At 45.5% G+C, this 25,703-nt stretch overlaps 1 long non-coding RNA gene across 1 annotated transcript; it reads right to left on the reverse strand.

Moving 5' to 3' along the window:
- Nucleotides 1-1,619: 1,619 nt before the first annotated feature.
- Nucleotides 1,620-25,703, reverse strand: LOC142254997 (uncharacterized). Its single transcript, XR_012727333.1, has 2 exons — nucleotides 24,936-25,703; nucleotides 1,620-1,811 (listed from the first exon to the last, which is right to left on the reverse strand). It is a non-coding gene; the product is annotated as an uncharacterized LOC142254997 (long non-coding RNA).

Consider the following 25,703-nt stretch of genomic DNA (forward strand, 5'->3'; position numbering starts at 1 on the left):
AAATGGCCATTAACCCAGAGAGAGGCTTCAGAATAGCGTTAGGTACCCAGTTACGAGATATGCCGTGAAGGGGCAACTGGGCAGATATACAAATGGCCATTTCTATATGCTAAATATCTCATTTTTCTTAGATTTTCCTTAGCAGTAATGCAGGTCCATGTTCACATATTCATGGTTTCCATACTTTAGCATTATCCGAGCGCAAACTGTCTTTTTTTGTATTTTATGTCATGTTCAGTTATGCGCCTGTTCACACGTCAGGTCGATGAGGCTGAGTGCAGGCAGTCTTTTTTTACCTATTGGAATGTACATGTAATGAAGGCTAAATACAGAAAATGAATTTGTTCTCATTTATAAATTTCCTTCAATTCATTGCCTGATTTTGCGTAGTCTGTAGTCGCTCCATAATGTCTGAATCACTTTCATATAAAGCCCATTCTTCTGAAGCCAAATAGTTACAGGGATTGTCCAGGACACTCGCACATTGGAGGTGAGCGGTGCTGATAACATCACCACCCCAGATATCTGCTGAGACACATACACTGTCGGTATTCAGCACATGTCCCATTCTAATGATCGAGGGACGTCACTGATACAGGCTGACCGTTTACACACACCTCCACAGACGCGGGGGTCACATTGTCATCGGTACCGCTCACCCCTGATACAGAAGTGAGCGGTGCTGAACATCCCCTTTAAAAGGATGATTCTCTTGTAACCCATAATAGAGCCGTTGTCCTTATTTTATTGAAAAGTGGAAATTGTTTTTGTCAAGAAAATCAGACCTGTGAGAAAGGGACGGGCGGACACTATGTAGGCACACAAAGGGACGGGCGGACACTATGTAGGCACACATGGGGCGCTGTGACTTGTTTTTTTTTTATCAGAACATGTGTGTATGTTCTGTTCTGAAGGATGTGACATATTTAAATGTTCTGCCATAGATAATACTTTTTGTTTTGGTAGAAATGTGTTGCTGATCTATCAGTTTTTACAATGAAACCTGACGGAAAATACTAAATGGTCTTTTAGCGCAGCCTAGAATTGCGCTAAAACTTTGCAACTTTTTGAAGTTTTCTTGCCAATTCCAGTCGGCATTGCCAAAATATGCAAAGCATTGGGAGGCAAAGCACGGGTAGGCCACCTCTTAGGAAAGCGTTGGCGTACATTACACCATAAATACTACTTCATTCTCTAACTGGAGTAACGTTTCTGGCAAGCTGCACACCACTGATAGGATGCACCAAATTTAGTAAGTGGCCTGCACCTCTTAATGAATTGATGCATCTTATGCCTGTACAGCCATCATTAAGACTGGTGAAACGCCGGTGTTAAAGAATGTTTTATTTTTTGAGTCGTTCTTGAACATGTTGGAAAGTAAAGCTCTGTTCCACCACTAGGTGGCACATTATCCTATGAATGCTCCTGCTATACACTGGTATGTCCACAATCTGCATACAGTGTGGCGCTGTCTGTAACTGCACGTCAATCATATGGACTGTACAGGCGACTACACAGGGGATCTCTCACTTACAATGATGCCCACTCCAAAAGCAGATATAGAATAATTTTACTAAGTATAAAAAATACACAAGGGGGCTGGATACCCCAAGAGCGGATTTAGACAATGCCGTTTATTCGGTCCCAAGCTGTCGTCCTTCCTCCATCATCCAGTGCCGGTGACTGATCCACATAGGTCGGGTATCCTCCTTTTATTCTGGTCTGCTCTTGTAGTTCTCCAAGTGAGACAGGATCCAGCCAGAGGGAATTAGGAAGATCGAGAAGAACGCCCCGAGGCCAATTACTTGTTCCTGTGGAGACACAAGTGTTCATGTGGTTAGTTTACGGTCCCAATTATTCTGTTAAGCATGGGCCAGTCTGATCCTCTAAGGCAAGTAGTGATATTCCATACAAAAAATAGGCATTGTTGTCAGTACCCTGATGAGGATATTAAAGCAGCGTGTGGACAAATTTTGCAGCCGGCTTGTATGATCGGCATGCGGTGCTCAGCTTAAATTAGTCAATAGATGATTATCCCCCATAGAAGGCAGGAAGATACAGCATTCACCAGCCTAATTTGGAAGCAATAACGTGGACATAATTCTATATATGAGCACAAAAGGTAGACGAAAATAGAAAGCAGATAGCCTTTGGCCATTTCGAGCAGTCAGGGCTTTCTCAAGGTAAGTGGTGAGCCCCTCTATTAGATACTAAACTGTACACAAGTCACTTAGCCTAATTACTCATACTGTTTTGCTAATATTACTCCCGCTACCTTCGGTGCTATCTATACAGACCATGTGGTGAAACCCCCACACAATTTTCGCCTTGCTTCATGACTGGGAATATATGAACTTTTTAAAGAGGGTGGAATTTGCATTAATTCTAGTAAGATCCCTAGGGGTTACCTAAAATATTTGGTGGTCAAGGATACTGAATTGGTTAATGAATATCTTTGATGCTTTAGAGTGGTTATAGGTTAAAACTTAATATCACAGGAGGAGTGTGGTAGGGTAATATTATGGCTGGACTAACATGTCTGCGTTTCAGGGTCTAGGCACGGACTGTAAAATGTGAGTATCCTGCGTAATGTTTGTTATATTTTTAGTTTAGGCGTTGTTTCACCATTAAATATATGTACGGTGTAGATCAGGGGTCTGAAACACGAGGCCCACGGGCCACATGTGGCCCCCGAGGTATCATTGTGCAGCCCTCAGGTTCCTGAGACAATTACGTTCAGAGAGTCAGAGTCAGGGAGCTGCCGATATCAAAGCTTTTTTTCATGTGGCTGTTATTCATTGGATAATTAAAATGTATTGTGGAGCAGAAACAGGCTATCTGCACCGCAATACCTATACCAACCATTGGCCTATCAAACGCCGGCAGCTGACATCGGTGTATATGTATGTAGCAGCGCTTGACGTCACTGCTAACCACTGGCTCAGCTGTAGAGGAGAAAGAGGACACTTTTCACAGAGGATACGAGGACAGGTGGGGGGGACATTGCTACGAAAAGGGACCAGGATGGGGACATTACTACACGAAGGAACAGGATTACAAGATGGTTACCAGCATGAGGACATTACTACACGTCTGAGGCCAGGATTACAAGATGGGAAAATTACTACAAGAAGAGAACCAGAATTACAAGATGGGTACATTACTACAAGAAGAGAACCAGAATTACAAGATGGGTACATTACTACAAGAAGAGAACCAGAATTACAAGATGGGTACATTATTACAAGAAAAAACAGGATGAGGACATTAATTCTGGTCACCTTTCTGTAGTAATGTCCCCATCTTGTAATCCTGGTCTTCTTCTTCTTCTTGTAGTATGTCCTCATCCTGTTAACCATCTTGTAATTCTGGTCCCTTTCTTTTAGTAATGTACCCATCTTTTAATAATGGCCTCCTTCTTGTACATAGTACAGGATGGGGGCATTACTACAAGAAGGGGACCAGAATTACAGAATGGGAACATTACTACAAGAAGGGGACCAGAATTACAGGATGGGGACATTACTACAAGAAGGGGACCAGAATTACAGGATTGGGATCAGGGAGGGCACATTACTACAAGAAAGAGACAAGGATTGCAAGATGGGGACATTTCTACAAAGATGCCAGGATTACAAGATGGGAACATTACTACAAGAAGGGGGATCAGGATGTGGAAAAAGTAAAAATATATGATGAAAAAAATAACCGAAAAACATTTAGCCACTAAAGTGCTGTCTTATGTAAAACAAAATGAAGGGTCATTCCATGTCAAGTGGATCAGTGGTCCCCACTCGACGTTCTCCGATTTTGCTGAAAATGTATAAGGATGTACATACATGTATGTATGAAAAGAGGTTCTGTAAATTTTTAGGGCCAGATCTCAAATACATTGGGCGCTGTTGACCTTTCACTGGAGGCCCCCCCCAAGCCTGCGGCTTCAGCTAAGAGGATTTTGCAAACTGTGGCACATAGCCATTAGAGTTCTATACTGGCTATGATGCTGAAATTTGGCATACTAGCTCAACTTTTGCTGCTAAACACAATAAAATTATTTCCGGCTATGACAAAACAATATTTCAGCCGCAATTTTGTGTCAAAGTAGCTTGTAAAACGCCTCGCATAAAATTAATGCCTAACTTTGTCCATATATAACTCAAGACCAAAGACCAAAAACCAATAGGAACTGGTGCTTTACCCTGTACAACAAATATCTTCATGACTTTGCATTGCTGCAATATCACGGTCAAAGCATATGTATTTGTGGAAATATTCACACCCACATATGATGAAAAACTTAAAAAAATCGAATTTTACCTATTTTTAGGTCAAATTTCCCAAAAAGGGTACCCCTAAAATATATTAATTCTGATATCATTAGAAAGAGCACATTTTTCTCTACAAGGATCATTGTTTTTTGTTTTTTTATTGGAGTCTCTCAGTTTAAGAAAAGAAAAATGCCACTGAACATGGTGTTATTTATGTGCGTAATGCATTGATTTTGTTTGATTTTCAGATTCTTCTCACACGTTACAGAGTTGTATTGTTGCTGGCAATGTCTATTATAATCAAAAACCTATAAACCTTTTTATTTATGAAAAGTTATTGATTAATAATAACTAGTAATAACTAATCAGTGATTGCTCACGACATGACACAGTTGCAGTCCACACTTTCTTAACAGTAATTGTGGAGTATCTGAAGACTCTCATCTATGGGATTCGTCCTATCCACTACTTCAGCGATGGATCTGCAGCTCAGTACAAAAATTTCAAAAACTTTCTCAACTTGTGCCACCACAATGCTGATTTCAATATCAGCGCTGAATGGAATTTTTTTGGTACCAGTCATGGAAAGTCGCCCTGTGATGGGATTGGAGGGACAGCAAAGAGGTTGGCAGCTCGTGCCAGTCTTCAACGCCCAACTGAAAACCAAATACTGACCCAGGGGGATTTATTCAACTTTTGCAACGAGCAACTGCATGGAATCAAGTTGTTTTTTTTTTGTTTTTTTTTTTGTTCCAAAAGAAAAAATTGACGAAATACAGGTAGTTCAAGAGGAAAGGTTCAAAGATGGACATACAATTGCTGGAACAAGAGAAAATCACCAGTTTGTGCCAATTGATGACAAAAAGATTCGCATTTCAAGGGTGTCAAATGACCCTTCATCTTTCATTGCCCATGTAGATAGTCAGATCAGAAATGCCTTTTGTGCCAATTGCAAACCTCCAGCCAGGGCAATACATTGCCTGCATTTACGATAGGAACTGGTGGATTGGAAATATTTCTGAAATTTCAGTCGACGACCATGATTCATTAATACATTTTATGCATCCTCATGGACCAGCTAGCTTCTTTCACTGGCCTGTGAGAAATGATACATGCTGGATTCCCGAGCAGTCGATCATTGCAATAATTCCAGCACCAGCTGCAACAGCAATGGCCGACAATACAGCTTCTCTGAACCCATTATGTTGCAAATTCAGCAACAATTCCAGACCACTTAGACTGAACATTATGGCTTGGGAACCAACAAAAGATACCCAATATTAGGCTTGGGATCCTAGGCAAAGACACCCACCCTCAGGCTTCGGAACCTGCGATAAAGAGACCGCCCGCGGCTGGCCTTGCACGGCTATCGGCCATGGCTCCTAGGCGATGGGGCTGCCAATTCTCGAAAGACAGCATTATTACAATTCTTAATAGGATTATAATACCAATTCTTAGTGAATTGGTTGTGGTATAACCACCATGGACCACCGCAAGGGTTTGGATAGTGCAGTTACCATTCATTGCGTATTAATAAATAACATCATGTTCAGTGGCATTATTCTCTTCTTAAACTGAGAGACGCCAAAAAACAAACCAATGATCCTTTTAGAGAAAAATGTGCTCTTTCTAATGATATCAGAATTAATATATTTTAGGGGTACCCTTTTCAACAGTGCCCAATGTGTTTGAGATCTGGCCCTAAAAATTTACAGAACCTCTTTTCAAACATACATGTACATCCTTATACATTTTCAACAAAATCGGAGAAGGTCGAGTGGGGACGATTTTTAAAACTGGTCCACTTGATGTGGAATGACCCTGAAGTAAAAAGAAATCTGTATGATAACCCATATGATAAATTCTATTAAAAAAATACGCTAAAAATAAAAAAAAATGATCAAAAAGGCACATAGAAAAATAATGGTAGCACTGAAAACATCATTCGGTCCCGCAAGGAATGTGGCCCGTCATATTCAAATTTTTTCTATGTGCAGCCAATTTACCCGGATGAGTATGAAACCCCTGGTGTAGGTCTTAAAAATTAGCAATGTTTGCTTTTTACATGCTGTTAAGATAAAGTGAAGCCTTATGACATTACTTAGACAGTATGGTGTCATCACGCTACGTCAAATGATGCTGGATGTGCGTCCCTAACGACGTGACCCCGACGACATATCGTTAGATATATCGTAGCGTGTAATGGGGCCACAGTCATCTCTGTGTCCTCATCATGAAGAAAGGATCAGAGCTTCTGCAATAATATAGCTGAATAAGCAACTTCTACAGGTAAAGTAGTAAGACACTATATTGTCAGCTGCCAGATGGGGAAGGAGCCCAATTCTGTCCAAAACCCACTTTCCTGAAGCTTTAAATAGCAGCAATATGAAGCAAAATAAAATTGAGTAGGGGAGCATTTTTTATGTTGGAATCACTGCGTAGTTTAGTATAAAAAGAATGTGTGAACTTATTTCAAGAGGACCTTTCACCAAGTAATCTTGCCATATTTTGCTCCTGTTTTAGTACTTTACACTGCACTGGATCTTATCTGTGTACAGGATGCTCTTAACCACTTTTACCTTCCTGTTCCACAAAAATGTTTGGTAGGAAGTGTTTTCTATAACTGATGTGTGTTATACGGCCGCTTATTCTTCTACATTAATCACTTCACCATTTGTTGTCTGTAATGTGAACACTAAGGCGGGCTTTGCACACTACGACATCGCAGGTGCGATGTCGGTGGGGTCAAATTGAAAATGACGTACTTCCGGCATCGCATGCGACATCGTAGTGTGTAAAGGCTCGATGATACGATTAACGAGCGAAAAAGCGTCGTAATCGTATCATCGGTGCAGCGTCGGCGTAATCCATGATTACGCTGACGCGACTGTCCGATGTTGTTCCTCGCTCCTGCGGCAGCACACATCGCTGTGTGTGAAGCCGCAGGAGCGAGGAACATCTACCGGCGTCACCGCGGCTTCTGTAGGATATGCATAAGGAAGGAGGTGGCCGGGATGTTTACATCCCACTCATCTCCGCCCCTCCGCTCCTATTGGCTGCCTGCCGTGTGACGTCGCAGTGACGCCGTACGACCCGCCCCCTTAATAAGGAGGCGGGTCCCCGGCCAGAGCGACGTCCCAGGACAGGTGAGTCCATGTGAAGCTGCCATAGCGATAATGTTCGCTACAACAGTTATCACAAGGATATCGCAGCTGCGACGGGGGCGGGGACTATCGCGCTCGGCATCGCAGCATCAGCCTACGATGTCGCAGCGTGCAAAGTACCCCTAACCCTTGTTATATTCAGTGTTGGACACTTTGGTGCATTTTTGTGACTTTTTGTCTGAATTCTTAACCGGTCTGAAACGTACCTCCTGTCTCCTAAGATGCTTAGTGCTGACTTTTCCCACCCTCATACTTTACACTGCAGTACTGAATATCTGGAAGAAATATTAAATATGCGACCACAAGTGTTGGAAAATGATATTCTAGGGACAAAGCCAGTCGGAGGATTAAAAAACACACTTCTACGGTACGTGCCCATGTTCAGGACCCGCTGCGTCCTTGGGGCTGTGACTTTCCTCAGCAGTAGACTGCAGTTGCCCACGATCCGGTCTCGGGCAGTTGCGGTCTCTCTCCTCTGTTCTCCCTGTGGAGAATGCTTACGCCTCGGCAACAAACAATTGACATGCTGTGGCTCGGGATGCCGCATCGCAGGTCAGTTTACATTGTGGGCAGTACACACACAGTGGGCATGGGATTTCTAGAAATCTCATCTACTGTGCTTGTACTGTACAATGCAGTGTTGTGGACGCAGCTGAAGCATGTTAACGTCCAAAATGCTGTGAACCCTGATCGTGGCCACACAGCCTTAGCCTCTGTTTGACGAACGGATGTCTATTGAACATTACCGTATACATCAGGTAGATAGTAGCCAAGTGCACAGTCGCGGTGTGCCCATCGCCTTACCCCCATTTTCTGGATGGAGAGAGATGGCTGTTGTGAATTGCCGTTTGCATTAATTACTCTGCTCTCCATTGGATGTGGCTAGGAGAGACTCTGCTTTCTTTGTCGCTCCTAATTGGGAGACCCAGACAATTGGGTGTATAGCTACTGCCTCCGGAGGCCACACAAAGTATTACACTTAAAAGTGTAAAGCCCCTCCCCTTCTGCCTATACACCCCCCGTGGGATCACGGGCTCCTCAGTTTTCATGCTTTGTGCGAAGGAGGTCAGACATCCACGCATAGCTCCACTGTTTAGTCAGCAGCAGCTGCTGACCATGTCGGATGGAAGAAAAGAGGGCCGCTACTAGGGCCCCCAGCATGCTCCCTTCTCACCCCACTTTTGTCGGCGGTGTTTGTTAAGGTTGAGGTACCCATTGCGGGTACGGAGGCTGGAGCCCACATGCTGCTTCCTTCCCCATCCCCCTTAGGGCTCTGGGTGAAGTGGGATTTTACCGGTCTCCAGGCACTGAGACCGTGCTCCATCCACAGCCCCTGGGGAATCTGCTGGATATGGAGCTGAGTATCGTCAGGGACAGGGCCCTGCTACGTCAAGGTACTCTGTGTCCCCGTACAGACCGCGCGCAGTCACACTGCAGCATTGCTGGGTGTGTTAGTGCGCCGGGGACAACAGCGCTGTGCGCTTGTGCCATTACTAACTACAGCTCTGCTGAGTGAGTGAATGTATTGGGAACTGCCGCGCCGGCCGCTGCTGTCAGTTTTACACTGCGGCGCGGCTGGGACTTGTGGTGCGCCGGGGACTTCCGCGCTGGCCGTGCATATATGACGGCCGCGCTTATTACTCGAGTCCCCGGCTTTTTGCGGCCTAGTTTCGTTTCGTTCCCGCCCCCAGGCCTGCCAGTCAGGGGAAGGGCGGGACGCTGTACAGAACGTCAGCGCCGAGGGCTGGAGTCTACTTTACATACTCCAGCCCTCACACTGGGCACAGTGGGACGCCAGTTTCCCGCACTTTGTCTGAGGCACGCCCACGGTCCGCCCCTCTTCACAGGACGCCGGCAGCCATTCCTGTGTGCAGTCTGAGCTGGAGAGGGGAGACAAGTTCTGGGAGACCCAGACACGGGATTCTGGCGACCACACACCCGCTTTTGAGCGGGCGGTAAGCGGCACCTCTGGTGCTGACCCCACTGGGCCGAAGTGTACATTTGTATTTTTATGCTTGCATGCTATACATTGCACTGTACGGTCGCTGGTGATTCTTCGCTATATACCCTCCTAGATTGCTCAGAGGAGACAACAGCATGTCGTCCGCAAAAAGCAAGGGTGCCAAGGCACAGGCTTTCTATGCTGCTTGTACCGCATGTGAGGCTACTCTACCGGCAGGTTCCACTGACCCCCATTGTGTGCAGTGCTCGGCCCCTGTGGCACTTGCTCGGCTGGGGCCTCTGCTAGAGGTGACCCAGGGAGAACCACCTGTGAATACTGTCCAGGTGACGGGGACGGAGTTTGCAGTTTTTGCGGATAGATTGTCTGTGACTATGACCAAAATTCTAGAAACTTTGCAGTCTAGACCAGTAACTCAGACCATGGGTACTGTTGAATCATTGCTCCCTGGTCCCCCTCAGTTGGAACAGCTCCGGGCTCCGGGGGTGTCCCATGCATCCCAGGGTGAAGGCTCTGACACGGACGACAGTCCCAGACAGCCTAAGCGAGCTCGCTATGAGCGGCCCTCGACTTCATCACACTGGTCAGGGTCCCAGCAGGAGGACTCTCTGTATGATGAGGCGGAGGTAGCTGATCAGGATTCTGATCCTGAGACCGCTCTCAATCTGGATACACCTGATGGTGACGCCATAGTGAATGATCTTATAGCGTCCATCAATAGAATGTTGGATATTTCTCCCACAGCTCCTCCAGTGGAGGAGTCAGCTTCACAGCAGGAGAAATTCCATTTCAGGTATCCCAAGCGTAAATTAAGTACTTTTCTGGACCACTCTGACTTTAGAGAGGCAGTCCAGAAACACCACGCTTATCCAGATAAGCGTTTCTCCAAACGGCTTAAGGATACACGTTATCCCTTTCCCCCTGACGTGGTCAAGGGCTGGACCCAGTGTCCCAAGGTGGATCCTCCAATCTCCAGGCTTGCGGCTAGATCCATAGTTGCAGTGGAAGATGGGGCTGCACTTAAAGATGCCACTGACAGACAGATGGAGCTCTGGTTGAAATCCATCTTTGAAGCTATCGGCGCGTCGTTTGCTCCAGCATTCGCAGCCGTATGGGCACTCCAAGCTATTTCAGCTGGTCTTACACAGATTGACACGGTCACACGTACATCTGTTCCGCAGGTGGCATCCTTAACCTCTCAAATGTCTGCATTTGCGTCTTACGCGATTAATGCGGTCCTGGACTCTACGAGCCGTACGGCAGTGGCGTCCGCCAACTCCGTGGTTTTACGCAGAGCCTTGTGGTTAAGGGAATGGAAGGCAGATTCTGCTTCCAAAAAGTGCTTAACCAGTTTGCCATTTTCTGGTGACCGACTGTTTGGTGAGCGTTTGGATGAAATCATTAAACAGTCCAAGGGTAAGGATTCATCCTTACCTCAGCCCAGACAAAACAAACCCCAACAGAGGAGGGGACAGTCGGGGTTTCGGTCCTTTCGAGGTTCGGGCAGGTCCCAATTCTCCTCGTCCAAAAGGACTCAAAAGGATCAGAGGAGCTCAGATTCTTGGCGGGCTCAGTCACGCCCAAAAAAGACAGCCGGAAGACCCGCTACCAAGGCGGCTTCCTCATGACTTTCGGCCTCCTCTCTCCGCATCCTCGGTCGGTGGCAGGCTCTCCCGCTTTGGCGACATTTGGCTGCCACAGGTCAAAGACCGTTGGGTGAGAGACATTCTGTCTCACGGGTACAGGATAGAGTTCAGTTCTCGTCCTCCAACTCGATTCTTCAGAACTTCTCCACCTCCCGACCGAGCCGATGCTCTTCTGCAAGCGGTGTGCACTCTAAAGGCAGAAGGAGTGGTGACCCCTGTTCCTCTTCAGGAGCAAGGTCACTGTTTTTACTCCAACTTGTTTGTGGTGCCAAAAAAGGACGGGTCTTTCCGTCCCGTTCTGGATCTAAAACTGCTCAACAAGCACGTGAAAACCAGGCGGTTCCGGATGGAATCCCTCCGCTCAGTCATCGCCTCAATGTCTCAAGGAGATTTCCTAGCATCAATAGACATCAAGGATGCTTATCTCCACGTGCCGATTGCTCCAGAGCACCAGCGTTTTCTACGCTTCGTTATAGGAGACGAACACCTTCAGTTCGTAGCTCTGCCTTTCGGGCTGGCGACAGCCCCACGGGTCTTCACCAAGGTCATGGCAGCAGTAGTAGCAGTCCTGCACTCTCAAGGTCACTCTGTGATCCCTTACTTGGACGATCTACTTGTCAAGGCACCCTCTCAAGAGGCATGCCAACACAGCCTGAACGTTGCGCTGGAGACTCTCCAGAGTTTCGGGTGGATCATCAACTTTTCAAAGTCAAATCTGACCCCGACCCAATCGCTAACATATCTTGGCATGGAGTTTCATACTCTCTCAGCGATAGTGAAGCTTCCGCTGGACAAACAGCGTTCACTACAGACAGGGGTGCAATCTCTCCTTCAAGGCCAGTCACACCCCTTGAGACGCCTCATGCACTTCCTAGGGAAGATGGTAGCAACAATGGAGGCAGTCCCTTTCGCGCAGTTTCGTCTGCGTCCACTACAATGGGACATTCTCCGCCAATGGGACGGGAAGTCGACGTCCCTCGACAGGAACGTCTCCCTTTCTCAGGCGGCCAAGGAATCTCTTCGGTGGTGGCTTCTTCCCACCTCATTGTCAAAAGGAAAGTCCTTCCTACCCCCATCCTGGGCGGTGGTCACGACAGACGCAAGTCTATCAGGGTGGGGAGCAGTTTTTCTCCACCACAGGGCTCAGGGTACGTGGACTCAGCAAGAGTCCACCCTTCAGATCAATGTTCTGGAAATCAGAGCAGTGTATCTTGCCCTACAAGCCTTCTAGCAGTGGCTGGGAGGCAAGCAGATCCGAATCTAGTCGGACAACTCCACAGCGGTGGCATACGTCAACCACCAAGGAGGAACACGCAGTCGGCAAGCCTTCCAGGAAGTCCGGCGGATTCTGACGTGGGTGGAAGACACGGCATCCACCATATCCGCAGTTCACATCCCAGGCGTGGAAAACTGGGAAGCAGACTTCCTCAGTCGCCAGGGTATGGACGCAGGGGAATGGTCTCTTCACCCGGACGTGTTTCAGGAGATCTGTCGCCGCTGGGGGATGCCGGACGTCGACCTAATGGCGTCACGGCACAACAACAAGGTCCCGGCTTTCATGGCACGGTCTCACGATCACCGAGCTCTGGCGGCGGACGCCTTAGTTCAAGATTGGTCGCAGTTCCGGCTACCTTATGTGTTCCCACCTCTGGCACTGTTGCCCAGAGTGCTGCGCAAGATCAGGTCCGACTGCCGCCGCGCCATCCTCGTCGCTCCAGACTGGCCGAGGAGGTCGTGGTACCCGGATCTGTGGCACCTCACGGTAGGCCAACCGTGGGCACTACCAGACCGACCAGACTTGCTGTCTCAAGGGCCGTTTTTCCATCTGAATTCTGCGGCCCTGAACCTGACTGTGTGGCCATTGAGTCCTGGATCCTAGCGTCTTCAGGATTATCTCAAGAGGTCATTGCCACCATGAGACAGGCTAGAAAACCAACCTCCGCCAAGATCTACCACAGGACGTGGAAGATATTCTTATCTTGGTGCTCTGCTCAGGGAGTTTCTCCCTGGCCATTTGCATTGCCTACTTTTCTTTCCTTCCTGCAATCCGGTTTGGAAAAAGGTTTGTCGCTCGGCTCCCTTAAAGGACAAGTCTCAGCGCTATCTGTATTTTTTCAGAAGCGCCTAGCACGACTTCCTCAGGTACGCACGTTCCTGCAAGGGGTTGGTCATATCGTCCCTCCTTACAAGCGGCCGTTAGAGCCCTGGGATCTGAACAGGGTTCTAATTACTCTCCAGAAGCCGCCTTTCGAGCCTATGAGGCATGTTCCCCTTTCTCGCCTTTCACAGAAAGTGGCCTTTCTAGTAGCGGTCACGTCTCTTCGGAGAGTGTCCGAGCTAGCAGCGCTGTCATGCAAAGCTCCCTTCCTGGTATTTCACCAGGACAAGGTGGTTCTGCGTCCGATCCCCGAGTTTCTTCCTAAGGTGGTATCCCCCTTTCATCTCAATCAGGATATCTCCTTACCTTCTTTTTGTCCTCATCCAGTTCATCAATGTGAAAAGGATTTGCATCTGTTGGATCTGGTGAGAGCACTCAGAATCTACATTTCCCGCACGGCGCCCCTGCGCCACTCGGATGCACTCTTTGTCCTTGTCGCTGGTCAGCGTAAAGGGTCGCAAGCGTCAAAATCCACCCTGGCTCGGTGGATCAAGGAACCAATTCTGGAAGCCTATCGTTCTGCCGGGCTTCCGGTTCCCTCAGGGCTGAGGGCCCATTCTACCAGAGCCGTGGGTGCGTCCTGGGCATTACGGCACCAGGCTACGGCTCAGCAGGTGTGCCAGGCGGCTACCTGGTCGAGTCTGCACACTTTCACCAAGCATTATCAGGTGCATACCTACGCTTCGGCGGACGCCAGCCTAGGTAGACAAGTCCTTCAGGCGGCGGTTGCCCACCTGTAGGAAAGGGCTGTTTTACGGCCCTGTCACGAGGTGTTATTTTACCCACCCAGGGACTGCTTTTGGACGTCCCAATTGTCTGGGTCTCCCAATTAGGAGTGACAAAGAAGAAGGGAATTTTGTTTACTTACCGTAAATTCCTTTTCTTCTAGCTCCAATTGGGAGACCCAGCACCCGCCCTGTTTTCTTAGGGATTTTTGTTTTTTCGGGTACACATGTTGTTCATGTTGAATGGTTTCAGTTCTCCGATGTTTCTTCGGATTGAATTTGTTGTTAAACCAGTTATTGGCTTTCCTCCTTCTTGCTTTTGCACTAAAACTGAGGAGCCCGTGATCCCACGGGGGGTGTATAGGCAGAAGGGGAGGGGCTTTACACTTTTAAGTGTAATACTTTGTGTGGCCTCCGGAGGCAGTAGCTATACACCCAATTGTCTGGGTCTCCCAATTGGAGCTAGAAGAAAAGGAATTTACGGTAAGTAAACAAAATTCCCTTCTTTGCTAGGCTCCATATTATTTATTTATTTTTTTTAAGGAAGTCCATCTCCCCCAAAAAGCATTTCAAATGGGCTATACATTGTGGTAAGGGACTTGGCCCCTAAATAAATCCTGTTAGCACTGCACCTGTTACTGGTACGGTGCCTTGAGAAAATATCTTTGAATTAATATGCAATTGAGGTTTTGGTGCACCCTCGATGTGGTCAAGAGTTTGGTGCATTGTTACACCTTCTTATTTAAATAATATGGCCCTTCCTCTGCTTCTGACTGACAGTTCTCACTTCCCAGAGCGAGCACTGTCTGAACGCTGCCGACATATACTGCCTGTCCCCAGCCGCGCACCTTGGTTGGGCAGGTTCTCCTCATTCTCTTTCTATTGATGCCACTTCCTAGACTAATCCAGTACCAGCCAGAGACGGTTCAAAGTCTTTACGTGCGGTCGCCACCAGAGCAGAGAAAAAGTTTATAGATTGATGTGCCGGGAGTCAAACGCCTACTGATCTGATACTGATGACCCATCCTGCAGAATGGTCATCAATATTACATGCCCGTACAACCCGTTTAGCTCGCAAAGCTATATCGGTAATTGTGTCCTCCTCTCATTATAGAGGAGGACCGGATCTATAGTGGTTTCCAGTTTTCGGATGTACTGAAAACAAGTATGTATATAAGTTAAAAACACAAATTTACGGGAAACCTGTATGACTTCATTATAAAATCACTACATTTTATTTTTATGCTTGATTGGTAAAATCTCTTTAAATGCTTTAAACATACATGACTTGTCTGCCGTGTCGTAATGGAGCCAGAAATTCATTCAGCAGATTGCAGCTCCAAATGCTATAATGGTATGCTCACATGCTGCAGGCAGGTTGTGACCAAAACCACGCCAACGTGAAGATTGGGGCAATGTGCCACCATTAACCCCTTCGCCCCCTGCCTGTTTTCACCTTCCTTACCAGGCCATTTTTTTAAAAATTTCTGACCAGTGTCCCTTTATGATGTACTAACTCTGGAACGCTTCACAGGAACTAAAACAATATATAAGGAAAAATTATTTTATTTTTCCCCACAAATTTTTACTTTTTCCAAATGTTTAGCCCCAAATTTTGCATTTTCACAAGGGTAAAAGGAGAAAGTGCACCATACAATTTGTTGTGCAGTGACTCCTGAGTATGCTGATACCTCATATGTGGTGGAAAACTATTGTTTGAGGGCATGGAGAAGAGAAGGAGCGCTATTTGACTGCAAAATTGCCTAAAATAGATAGACAGTCTCATTTGGGGAGCCTAAACAGTAGAGCTCCCCCACAAGTGACACCATTTTGGAAACTAGATCACCTTAAGGTACTTAGATGTTCAGTGAGCACCTAGAACCCCCGGGTGCTTCACTGGAATTTTTTTATAACGTTGAGCCGTGAAAATTAAAAAAAAAAAACACACATTTTTCCCACAATGTTGTTAGAGCTACAATTTTTTTTTTTATTTTCAGAAGGGCAACAGGAGAAAATGCACATACAATTTGTTGTGAAATTTCTCCTGAGTACACCATTTTGGCTGGAATAGATTGCAAATGCCATGTCACAATTTAAGATCCTCTGACATCTAAAACAGCAGAAACCCCCCACAAGTGACCAATTCTGGAAACTACACCTCTCAAGGAATTCATCTTTGGGTGTAATGAGCAATTTTAAACCTTAACATTGGGATTTGGAAATAAAAAAGAAAAAACAAACCTTTTTTTTCTACTAAATTGTTGCTTTAGCCCCAAAATTTTAATTTTCAAAAAGGCTAATAGGAGGAAATGGATCATATAGGGATCATGTAGTTTATTACACAATTTCTCTTGAGTTCGCCAATAGCCCATATGTGGTCAATAACTATTATTGAGGCACCGTGCAAAGCTCAGAAGGGGAGGAGCAGCATATTTGAGGTTCAGATTTAGTTTGAATGGTTTGGGGTGCCATATTGCATTGGCAGAGTCTCTGATATACCAGAAAAAAAGCCTCATTTTGCACCCCTCAATGAATTTATTGAGGGGTGCAGTGATCATTTTTACAATACAGTTGTGTCACAAAAGGTTGTACTATTGGGCGATGAAGAAAAAAATAATTAAATTTTTACCAACAAAATGTTTTAACCAAAGATTTCCAATTTCCACAAGGGGAATAGGTAAAAAAAGGCCCTATAATGTGTTACACAATTTCTCTTGAACGTGGCAATATCCCACATGTGACTGTATAGTACTGTTTGGCCACACGACAGGGCTTGGGAGGGAAGGAGCACCATTTGAATTTTGGAGCACAGATTTTCCTAGAATAGTTTGCGGACTCTATTTGCAGAGCCCCTAAGTGACAGAACATCGGAAACCCCCTCAAGTGACCACATTTTGGAAATTACACCCCTCTGGGAATTAATCTACTGGTGTAGTGATGATTTTTGTCTCTGAAAAACACCAATGGGAGTCAATGAATTTTGCAGAATTGAAAATTGCAAAAAAGCCATTGTAGTGCCCAGTACATTATAGTGCCTGTACATTGTGCCTAGCTCATGTTTCTGGAGACATGCATCCCCGTACATTGAGCGGGCTCTCCTCACTACAACAATGCCAAATGTGGACATTTTTTATATTTCAGACAAAATGTGGTGCTTAGAAGGGATGGGGCATTTGGATTTGAGAGCACAGTTTTTGATAGAATTGTTTTTGGAGGGTGAGGAGCCATAGCTCTTCCAGAGCCCTTGTGCTACTAGTAACACAGAAGCCCCCTATATTTCCGTCATTATTTGTTAATTATAATGAGGTAGCAGTTACTCCGGACTCCGTTTGGCCTCTGTTCAGCTGTGTCCTTTATTAAAGGTGAACCAAACTGATGTTGACCGCACTTTTGTGCACACTTAAAAAGATGGACACTGCCAGACAGGAGTTCAAAGTGACTCTCCCTGCCTCATTACAGTGCATTTTCCTTTTTTTTTTTTTTTTTTTTTTGTCTGAATCACATTTTTCAGAGATTTACATGTAAACCATGATATAGGCGCTCAGCGTAGAGCGCAGGATAAATGTTAGTGGCGCCTTACTGTGATCTTTGGGAGGCATAATAAACAAATCAACAGCATTTCAAGAATTGGCATTATTACTATTGTTTATATGCCATTCACCTTACGATATAAGTGAGTATGGCGGCATTATTTCCCAGGTTAATATGGGTACGGCTATACCAGATTTGTATAGGTTTTTTAGGTTTATCTACTATCACACACACATTGCTTTTTTTTTTTTTTTTTTTTACAAAATAAGAGGGTTTTTTTTTTTATTTTTTTTTTTACAAGAGTTTTAAAGGCTATAGTATTTTTTTTTTTTCTGCCGACAGTCATGTCAAGGCTTGTTTTTGTGGGATGAATTTGAGGAGAGTGGCTGCAAAGAATCTGCACCCACTCTCCCCGGGTCACAGCTGTAGTGTGCCGAGCAGCAGCAGCAGACAGCGCAGCTCACACTGAATACAGGAAGCTGTCAGCTGCTCGGCACATGTCACCGGCGCGCACTGTGAAGGAGGGGGCCGTGGGGGATCAGCGCTGTGACAGGTACGGGGGTTACCGGGGGACACCGGATGACACCGGGGGGAATAGGGGGTGACCTGGCAGGGCCTGGGGAGCAGTTTTCTGTCGCATGTGTTATTGCACATGCGACAGAAACAGGAGTAGGGCGGCCGGGGTGCTGCTGTGCACGCGGCCATGTTGGATTTTCGGGAGGTCGGTCGGGGGTCGGGGCGGGCACTTTGGCGACACCGGGGGCTTTCCTGAACTTTGCCAGGAAGTGAGGTCAACAGGAAACCTCTTGACCTCACTTCCAGGTAAATGTCTGCGTTCTGTATGCCGATAAAGCATGCGGACCGCAACAAAAATGCAGCGAACTGCGGTGTAGCTGCGTTCTGACCCACATCATTGATTTCAATGGGGGGAGAACGCAGCTACAACGCACAAAAGAAGTGACATGCTGCTGCTTTTTCCGCACGATTTTTGGCATCCAGAATGCTGCGTTTAGATACGCAGCGTATGCATTGATTTTTCGGCTTTCTCATAGACTTTGCTGAGGAAGCTGAACGCATGCTAATTGGCACTGAAACGCTGCAGTTCTAAACGCAGCGTTTCCGCGGGAAAAAGCGCAACGTGTGCACATAGCCTTAATGTTTTGGCAGGTTTACACCGTGAAAACAATTTTATAGAAAAAAACAATTGTTTTTGCACTGCTCTATTCTGAGAGCTATAGCTTTATCATTTCTCTGGTGTCTGAGTTTCTGAGTTGTATTGTGGCTAGATTTTTGCAGGACAGGATAACATTTCTAGCTATACCATATTTTATATATGACTTTTTATTGCTTTTTATTCCACTTTTTTTGTCAGCTGTTTGATGAAGAGTTTTTGCTACGGATCATTTTTTTTTTTTTTTAGTGTTTATTGAATGGGTTACAGTGATACCAAATCTATGTACTTTTTTTATTTTTGTTTTTACATAAATATACTCACTTATTGGTATATTGTTTTCATGTTTTTGTTCTTTTTCTGATTTTTAAACAAATATATTTACAATTTATTTATTTTTTTTTACTTTTTTTATTTAATCCCATTATGGGATATTTTAACTTTTATTAGTATGATTTCTGGTCTAATGTAGTGCAATACACAAGCATTGCAATACATTATACCTGTCAGTGAGACATTGACAGATACCTCTTAGACCTCTTGGCATGGTCTTAACAGGCTTGTTGTTGCTGGTTGACCCGAAGGTCATCATCACGTCTCAGGTTGCCATGGCAACGATTGGGCCCCTGTGATCAAGTTGCGGGGGTCTCAACCAGGTTGGAGAGCGAGCGCATTCCCTCTCCCAGCCTCCTTAATTATATGATTGTGGCATTTATGGAGTTAAACATCCAGGGGCAGCACAGGCACCTTCCCTGGCTGTGACAGCCGGAGCTCGACTATCACTTACACCAAGCTCTCGGCGGCAAACTCTTGGGCACAGCTCCTGTACCTGAGTGATTGCCATGATGTACATATACGTAATTTTGTGGGAACTCCTTCCCGACTATGACGTAAACTTATATCAAATGTCGAGAAGGAGTTAAAAGGAATCTGTCAGCAAGATCTCAGCCTCCAAACTATATGCTCATGTAGCTCTTTCAAAGATAAGTCCAGCAATACCTTTACCTGGCCTGTTCGTTCTCCTGAGAAATCAGTGTTTGAATTGATATGTACATGAGACTAAACAACTATTTGTAGATCAGAAGCCTTCAGCTCTATTCTCCGATCAGCGTCGCCGCCTCCTGCTTGATTGCCAGCCTCTGCTGTGGGACTTAAGGTCCAGTCACACATAACGAGATCGTTAACACGTCACAGTTTCCGGATCGTTGTTAATTGTTGGTGAGATCGTTAGTGAGATGTCACACAGTCATTTTCCCAACGACTTTAGTAACAATGCAGCGACCTGTATAACAATCTCGGTCGTTGGGACCCTGTCACACAGCAGCTATGTAACGATGCCGACCTCGAATAGGGGAGTAGTGTTTGACGCTGTAAGCCACGTAGGCGTGCATATGCGTCGCCTTTTCCACACCCCTCCGCTCAGATTGATGGCCAATACTGCGTTTTGATTAGGCGGCCGGCCTAGAAGGCAACTTTGTATCGCTTCATCCTTTGTCTCTTTTTGAGCCTTGCTTTGAGGATAGAACCTGCGACTCTACCTGGATTCATTCGTGCTTTGTTCCCGGTTACTTGCTTGCTTTTCGGATCGAAGCTGCATCTGCACCCGGATTCATCCCTTCTTCGTTCCCGAGTGTTTGCTTACTGTTCTCAGCGCCAACCAATCGGTGCAGAGGGGGCGCGGAAAAGGTGACGCAACTACACGCCTACGTGTCACGCTTTAAGTTCTCATCTAGGTCGTTAACGAGATCGTTGGTAGGTGTCAAACATACAGATCCATCCTGCCCAGCATGACTCCCAACAAGCCAAAAATGGCCCAGGACATTCACCAACAACCAACGATCTCACAGCAGGGGGCGGATCGTTGGTACGTGTCAAACATAACGAGATCACTGGTGAAGTTGTTGTTTTGTCACAGAAACTGTGACGTAGCAACGATGTCATTAGTGATCTCGTTATGTGTGAAGTGGCCTTTAAGGCAAAGGAGTCATTAATCAAGCAGACAGAGACTGCGCTGAGCAGGGACTAGAGCTGGAGTGACAGAGGCTTCAGATCTACAAATAGCTCTTTAACCTCAATTACATATAAATTCAAACTTTGATTTCTCAGTATCAGCGGAATAGACCTGCCATGTATCGGTATTGTTGGACTTTTTTTGAAAGAGCTATATGTGCATATAATTTAGTTTGTGTGTAAAATCCTGCTGACAGATTCCCTTTAACTTTTAAACTGCTTTCAATTTGGAAAAATGCGTCTTAAAATTAAAAAATCTTGGTGCAGTATTGATCACGTTAGACATTATCGTCCTAGAGATTGTATACTGGATTGGAATATGGGTTCATGTTGGAGGCTATTATACATCCAATTATACAGAACCATTGATATCTGCCCAATATAGCAAATAAATGAGGAACACTAAAAAATAAGGGTGTACCTGCACCTTAGAAATGAAAGGAGGTAGGCATTGACAAACACAGGACTTGGGCTTTTCAGTCCTTATCCTTGAAGGACATTTCAAGGATAAAGCACCGACAAGGCACTGCTTTTGAAAACTAGTTCTGTCATCTGGAATTAATGGATGTCCGAAAATAATTCCAATTGCAAATGTAAAGGGCCTGTATGTTATTCCAGAAACTGGGTCACTTATGGCTAGGGGCTCTGTGTAGTATTACTGCAATCATTTTTCTTATTCTCATACATCGCATCCATTGAAGATAGCCCTGATCTGGACCTGGAGCAAATAAACATCATTAGGAGTGACATTACATTTTCTAGGAAATGCTGTGGCTCTCCCACAGAGGACATCTAATGAGGTGACACCACCAAAGATTGACGTTTCGGAATTATTAGCCGAAGCAATGTCAATTAATTTGGCACCTTGCTGTTCCTGCAGAAGTGAATGGGAAAAGCTGTACTTAATGGACCAAAGTATTGTCTCACACCTCCTAATCATTGAAATAAGGTTTTTTTATTCAGTCCTATTGCCACTGTTCTATAGCAGTCAGCCCCTCGCTGTGTCACCTGCCTTTTACTTTTATTTGAGCCATTGTTCCGTAAATGGAAGTAATCTCAGGCGGGGGAACAATGGCGACTTTGGTATTACAACCTGCAAGGTATCATGAGGACAAGAAGCAAAAAGTCAAAAGTGAGTTGGTTGTTTTGCAGCTAATTTGTTGTGGTCATAATACCTTGCAGGAGACCATGTGACCCCCTATTTTCCTAATAGCACAAAGCCTGCGTAACGGTCAAAGTCACCTTGCAGCCCCAGCCATCGTTATAACCAAGCATAACATATCAGGTCATTAAATTTCTTTCCTCCTAAAGATTTTATGATCACCTGTGAGTGGTGTTATAGAAAAATGGGTGCGTTTTGGAGCCACAGCAACTCGACCACATAGTGACCCTGTAACTTTACGTGGTCTATACTAAGTGCCAAGAAGCAAAGTGCATCAAAATTACCAACACTCTGCTGACTGCATAACTGGCATTAGCATTAGGACAAAAACTGCACTAGGAGCTTCATGGCATGAGTTTGCCTGCTGAGAAGCTGTATGTAAGCCTTACATTACCAAGCACAATGCTAAGTGTTGGATGGAGTGGTATGGAGTGGTATGAAAGGAATAAGTGTATTGCACAGCGACTGATCACACTTCTGTGTCTGGTGTTTTATAGATAAGTTTGAGTTTGGCAAATACCATTAGGTCGTTGCCTGACTGTATTGTGCCAAGAGCAGTGGTGTAACTTGAAGCTCATGGGCCCCAATGCAAAAGCTCCAAGAGGCCCCTAATTATTGCAAGTCTTTAATAGCAATGGTCTTTTTATATAGGTCAAAAGTACTTTTAGGGCCCCTTAGACCCCAGGGCCAGGGTGCAATTGCATGTATTGTAGTTATGCCCTTGGCCAAGAGTAAAGTTTGGTGGAGGAGGGATAATATTGTTATGGGCTTGTTCTTCAGGGTTTGGCCAAGGCCTCTTAGTTCTAGCAAAGAGAAATCCTAATGCTCTAGCATATAAGACTTTGGAAAATTCTAGCTTCAATCTTTGTGGTAACCGTTTTGGGAAGGCTCTTTCCCATGACTGTGCCCAATGCATAAAGCAAGGTCCATGAAGTCATGGTTGGGGGAGGTTGGTCTGGAAGAACATGACTGGTCCAGAACCCTGACCTTATCCAACATTTTTAGGATGAACTAGGCTGGATTGGATCCAACATCTTTAGGATGAACTAGACTGGATTGGATCCAACATCTTTAGGATGATCTAGGCTAGATTGTGAACCCGGCCATCTTCATAAGATCAATGTTTGATTTCACAAATGCTCTTCTGGGTGAATGGGCAAATATTCCTACAGTCACCTCCAAAATCCTGTAGAAAACATTCCCAGAAGAGGGCAAGCTATTTATATCTGAGAAGAGAAGAACCAACTCCATATTAATACCTATGGATTAAGAATCGGAGGCCATAAAAGTTTCCGTAGGTGTAATGTGGAGGGGGCACAATAGTCTTCTCCATAAATTGGATGTAGACTGTAAAGGTCCAGTCACACTAAGCAACTTACCAGCGATCCCAACAACGATAGGGATCGCTGGTAAGTTGCTAGGAGGTTGCTGGTGAGCTGTCACACTGCGACGCTCCAGCGATCCCACCAGCAACCTGACCTGGCAGGGATCGCTGGAGCGTGGCTACACGAGTTGCTGGTGAGCTCACCAGCAACCAGTGACCAGCCCCCAGTCTCCTAGTTACAGCACACATCAGGTTAATTAACCCGATGTGTGCTGCAGCTAAATGTGCACAGAGCAGAGAGCAGCGCACACTGCTTAGTGCTGGCTCCTTGCTCTCCTAGTTACAGCACACATCGGGTTAATTACCTGATGTGTGCTGCAGCTACATGTGCACAGAGCAGGAGCCGCAGCACAGGCAGTGAGAGCGGAGGAGTCTGGTATCAAAGGTAAATATCGGGTAACCAAGGACAGGGCTTCCTGGTTACCCGATGTTTACATTAGTTACCAGCCTCAGCAGAAGCCGGCTCCTGCTGCCTGCACATTAGTTGTTGCTGTCTCGCTGTCACACACAGCGATGTGTGCTTCACAGCAGGACAGCAACAACTAAATAATGGCCCAGGACATTCAGCAACAACCAACGACCTCACAGCAGGGGCCAGGTTGTTGCTGGATGTCACACACAGCAACATCGCTAGCAACGTCACAAAAGTTGTTCGTTACCAGCGATGTTGCTAGCGATGTTGCTTAGTGTGACGGGGCCTTAAGGCCTATTCACTTATCTGGATGTTATAAACTATTGTTACCAATGTAATGGATGGAAATTACTTTCTAAACAAAACACTTTCTAGAAATTGCCATGTCAGAGGCTGCTGTCTATAGGGATTTATCACCACTGTATCCTGCGGCAGCTGCAGGCCTCAGCTTAGTGACCGGGACACTTCCCAAGGTCGTTAGCCTCGTGCTGTACACCCTCCCCCCATTTCATTGAACATTAACGCAGATCTTTCGGAGGAGGTTTACGCGCTATATGTTATGAGAGTATGTTACAGGCAGGGGTATGCATCTGTTGGCACTTATTTAATAAAAAAAGATTAAGGATCAATATTAATAATGTAATATTGTCTTAGGAGCTACATGTGACAAGAATATAAACTAATAAATACCTAAGAAATACAACTAAATTTATTCTGTAGCCCTTTACGGATACATCTTGTGTGATAATGACACAAGTTTACCTGCAGGTCTACGAGAGATCTTAGATACCACCAGATCTGATGATGTGTTGTGCACGACAACAAAGTATCATTGAATCATTACGATTTGTCTCTAGATTATGAAATTACACAAATTAGGTGGAGTAATTACACATCCCTTCAGGAAACAGATGTACAGGCTGACTGCAGATCTACAATGGCCCTGTATGGGAAGTGGTGGTTACACCAGTTGACCTCACCATGACGCCATCTAAACCATCTTGGACCTTTATCTCACCCTTGCAATGAGATGCAATTTCTCAAACAGAAATGTACGTAAAGCAAGCTCTAACTTTTCGTATTTCAAGGGTTACATGCCCTTCAAGAATCCTTAATGTTGCCCTACGCTGGAGAAAGCCAAGTTCAAGTGCCTGGACAATGACCGAATGGAAACTACTGTTGGCTTGTATTAACAAAACAGAAGATCTCACTATTGGTCGGACAGAAAAAAATTCTAAAGGGACCAATAAATTGGAAAGTTTAAACTATTACCCAGAATACAAAGTCAAAGACAAAAAATGTCCTCTCCGACCCTCTAGAACAGTTAGTGCCGGTTTCACTTACCACTGCTGAGAGTTCTTGAGGTTTGGGTTGTTGTGATGCCCATGCCTTGTTCATAACTTGGGGAGATCTTGAGTGGCGCAGAAGGCCAAGGGCCCGGGTAAATAGTGGCATTGCTGCTTTCTGTAGGTAAGGCTCGGAGCTCGATGTCAGAGACAGGTGTAAAGTCCACTCTACAACTCTCAATGCTTCCAGAAGGGAGTGGTTTACTTGTCTCTGTATCTAATTGGTGAGTTTCATTCTGGCAATGCAGTGGTTAAAGTAAGACGTTGTGTTGAGCACGTACATTGATCTCGATATTTATAGACTAGGGAGGGGTTGAAGTAAAGGGGAGGCTACTGATCAGCCCTTTACATCTGCTCCTCATACAACGACATTGGCACATACTACAAGTTTCGTGCCATGTGCACGGATGATCAATATGAAGCTTCTTGTCGGCTTTCCTCATGTTAGACTCGTCTTATGTTTTCCTTAGATCCAAATGCCTTCTTTGCTTTTTCGAATACAGAACGTATTACAATGACAGCTGTGCCCGTCACTCAAGCTGTCACTCCACGTCTCCGGCTGCTCCCCATCGGAAGCCTTCTGTTTCCATCGCCGTGTATTTCTCAGCGTTATTGTAATGTCACCGAGTACTTGCTCCTTTTCTCATTTTCACCAGCAGTTTCTCTTTCTTGATGTGTTTGTTCCATTTACTGCTGTCTTTCCTCCTTCGCACTTCCCTGTGCCTGGGCTTGCAGAGTCCCTCTCCCCCTCCCTGCATAGCCCCAG

This window comes from Anomaloglossus baeobatrachus, chromosome 10 (genome assembly GCF_048569485.1).
Source record: "Anomaloglossus baeobatrachus isolate aAnoBae1 chromosome 10, aAnoBae1.hap1, whole genome shotgun sequence".
NCBI classification, from domain to species: Eukaryota; Metazoa; Chordata; class Amphibia; order Anura; family Aromobatidae; genus Anomaloglossus; species Anomaloglossus baeobatrachus.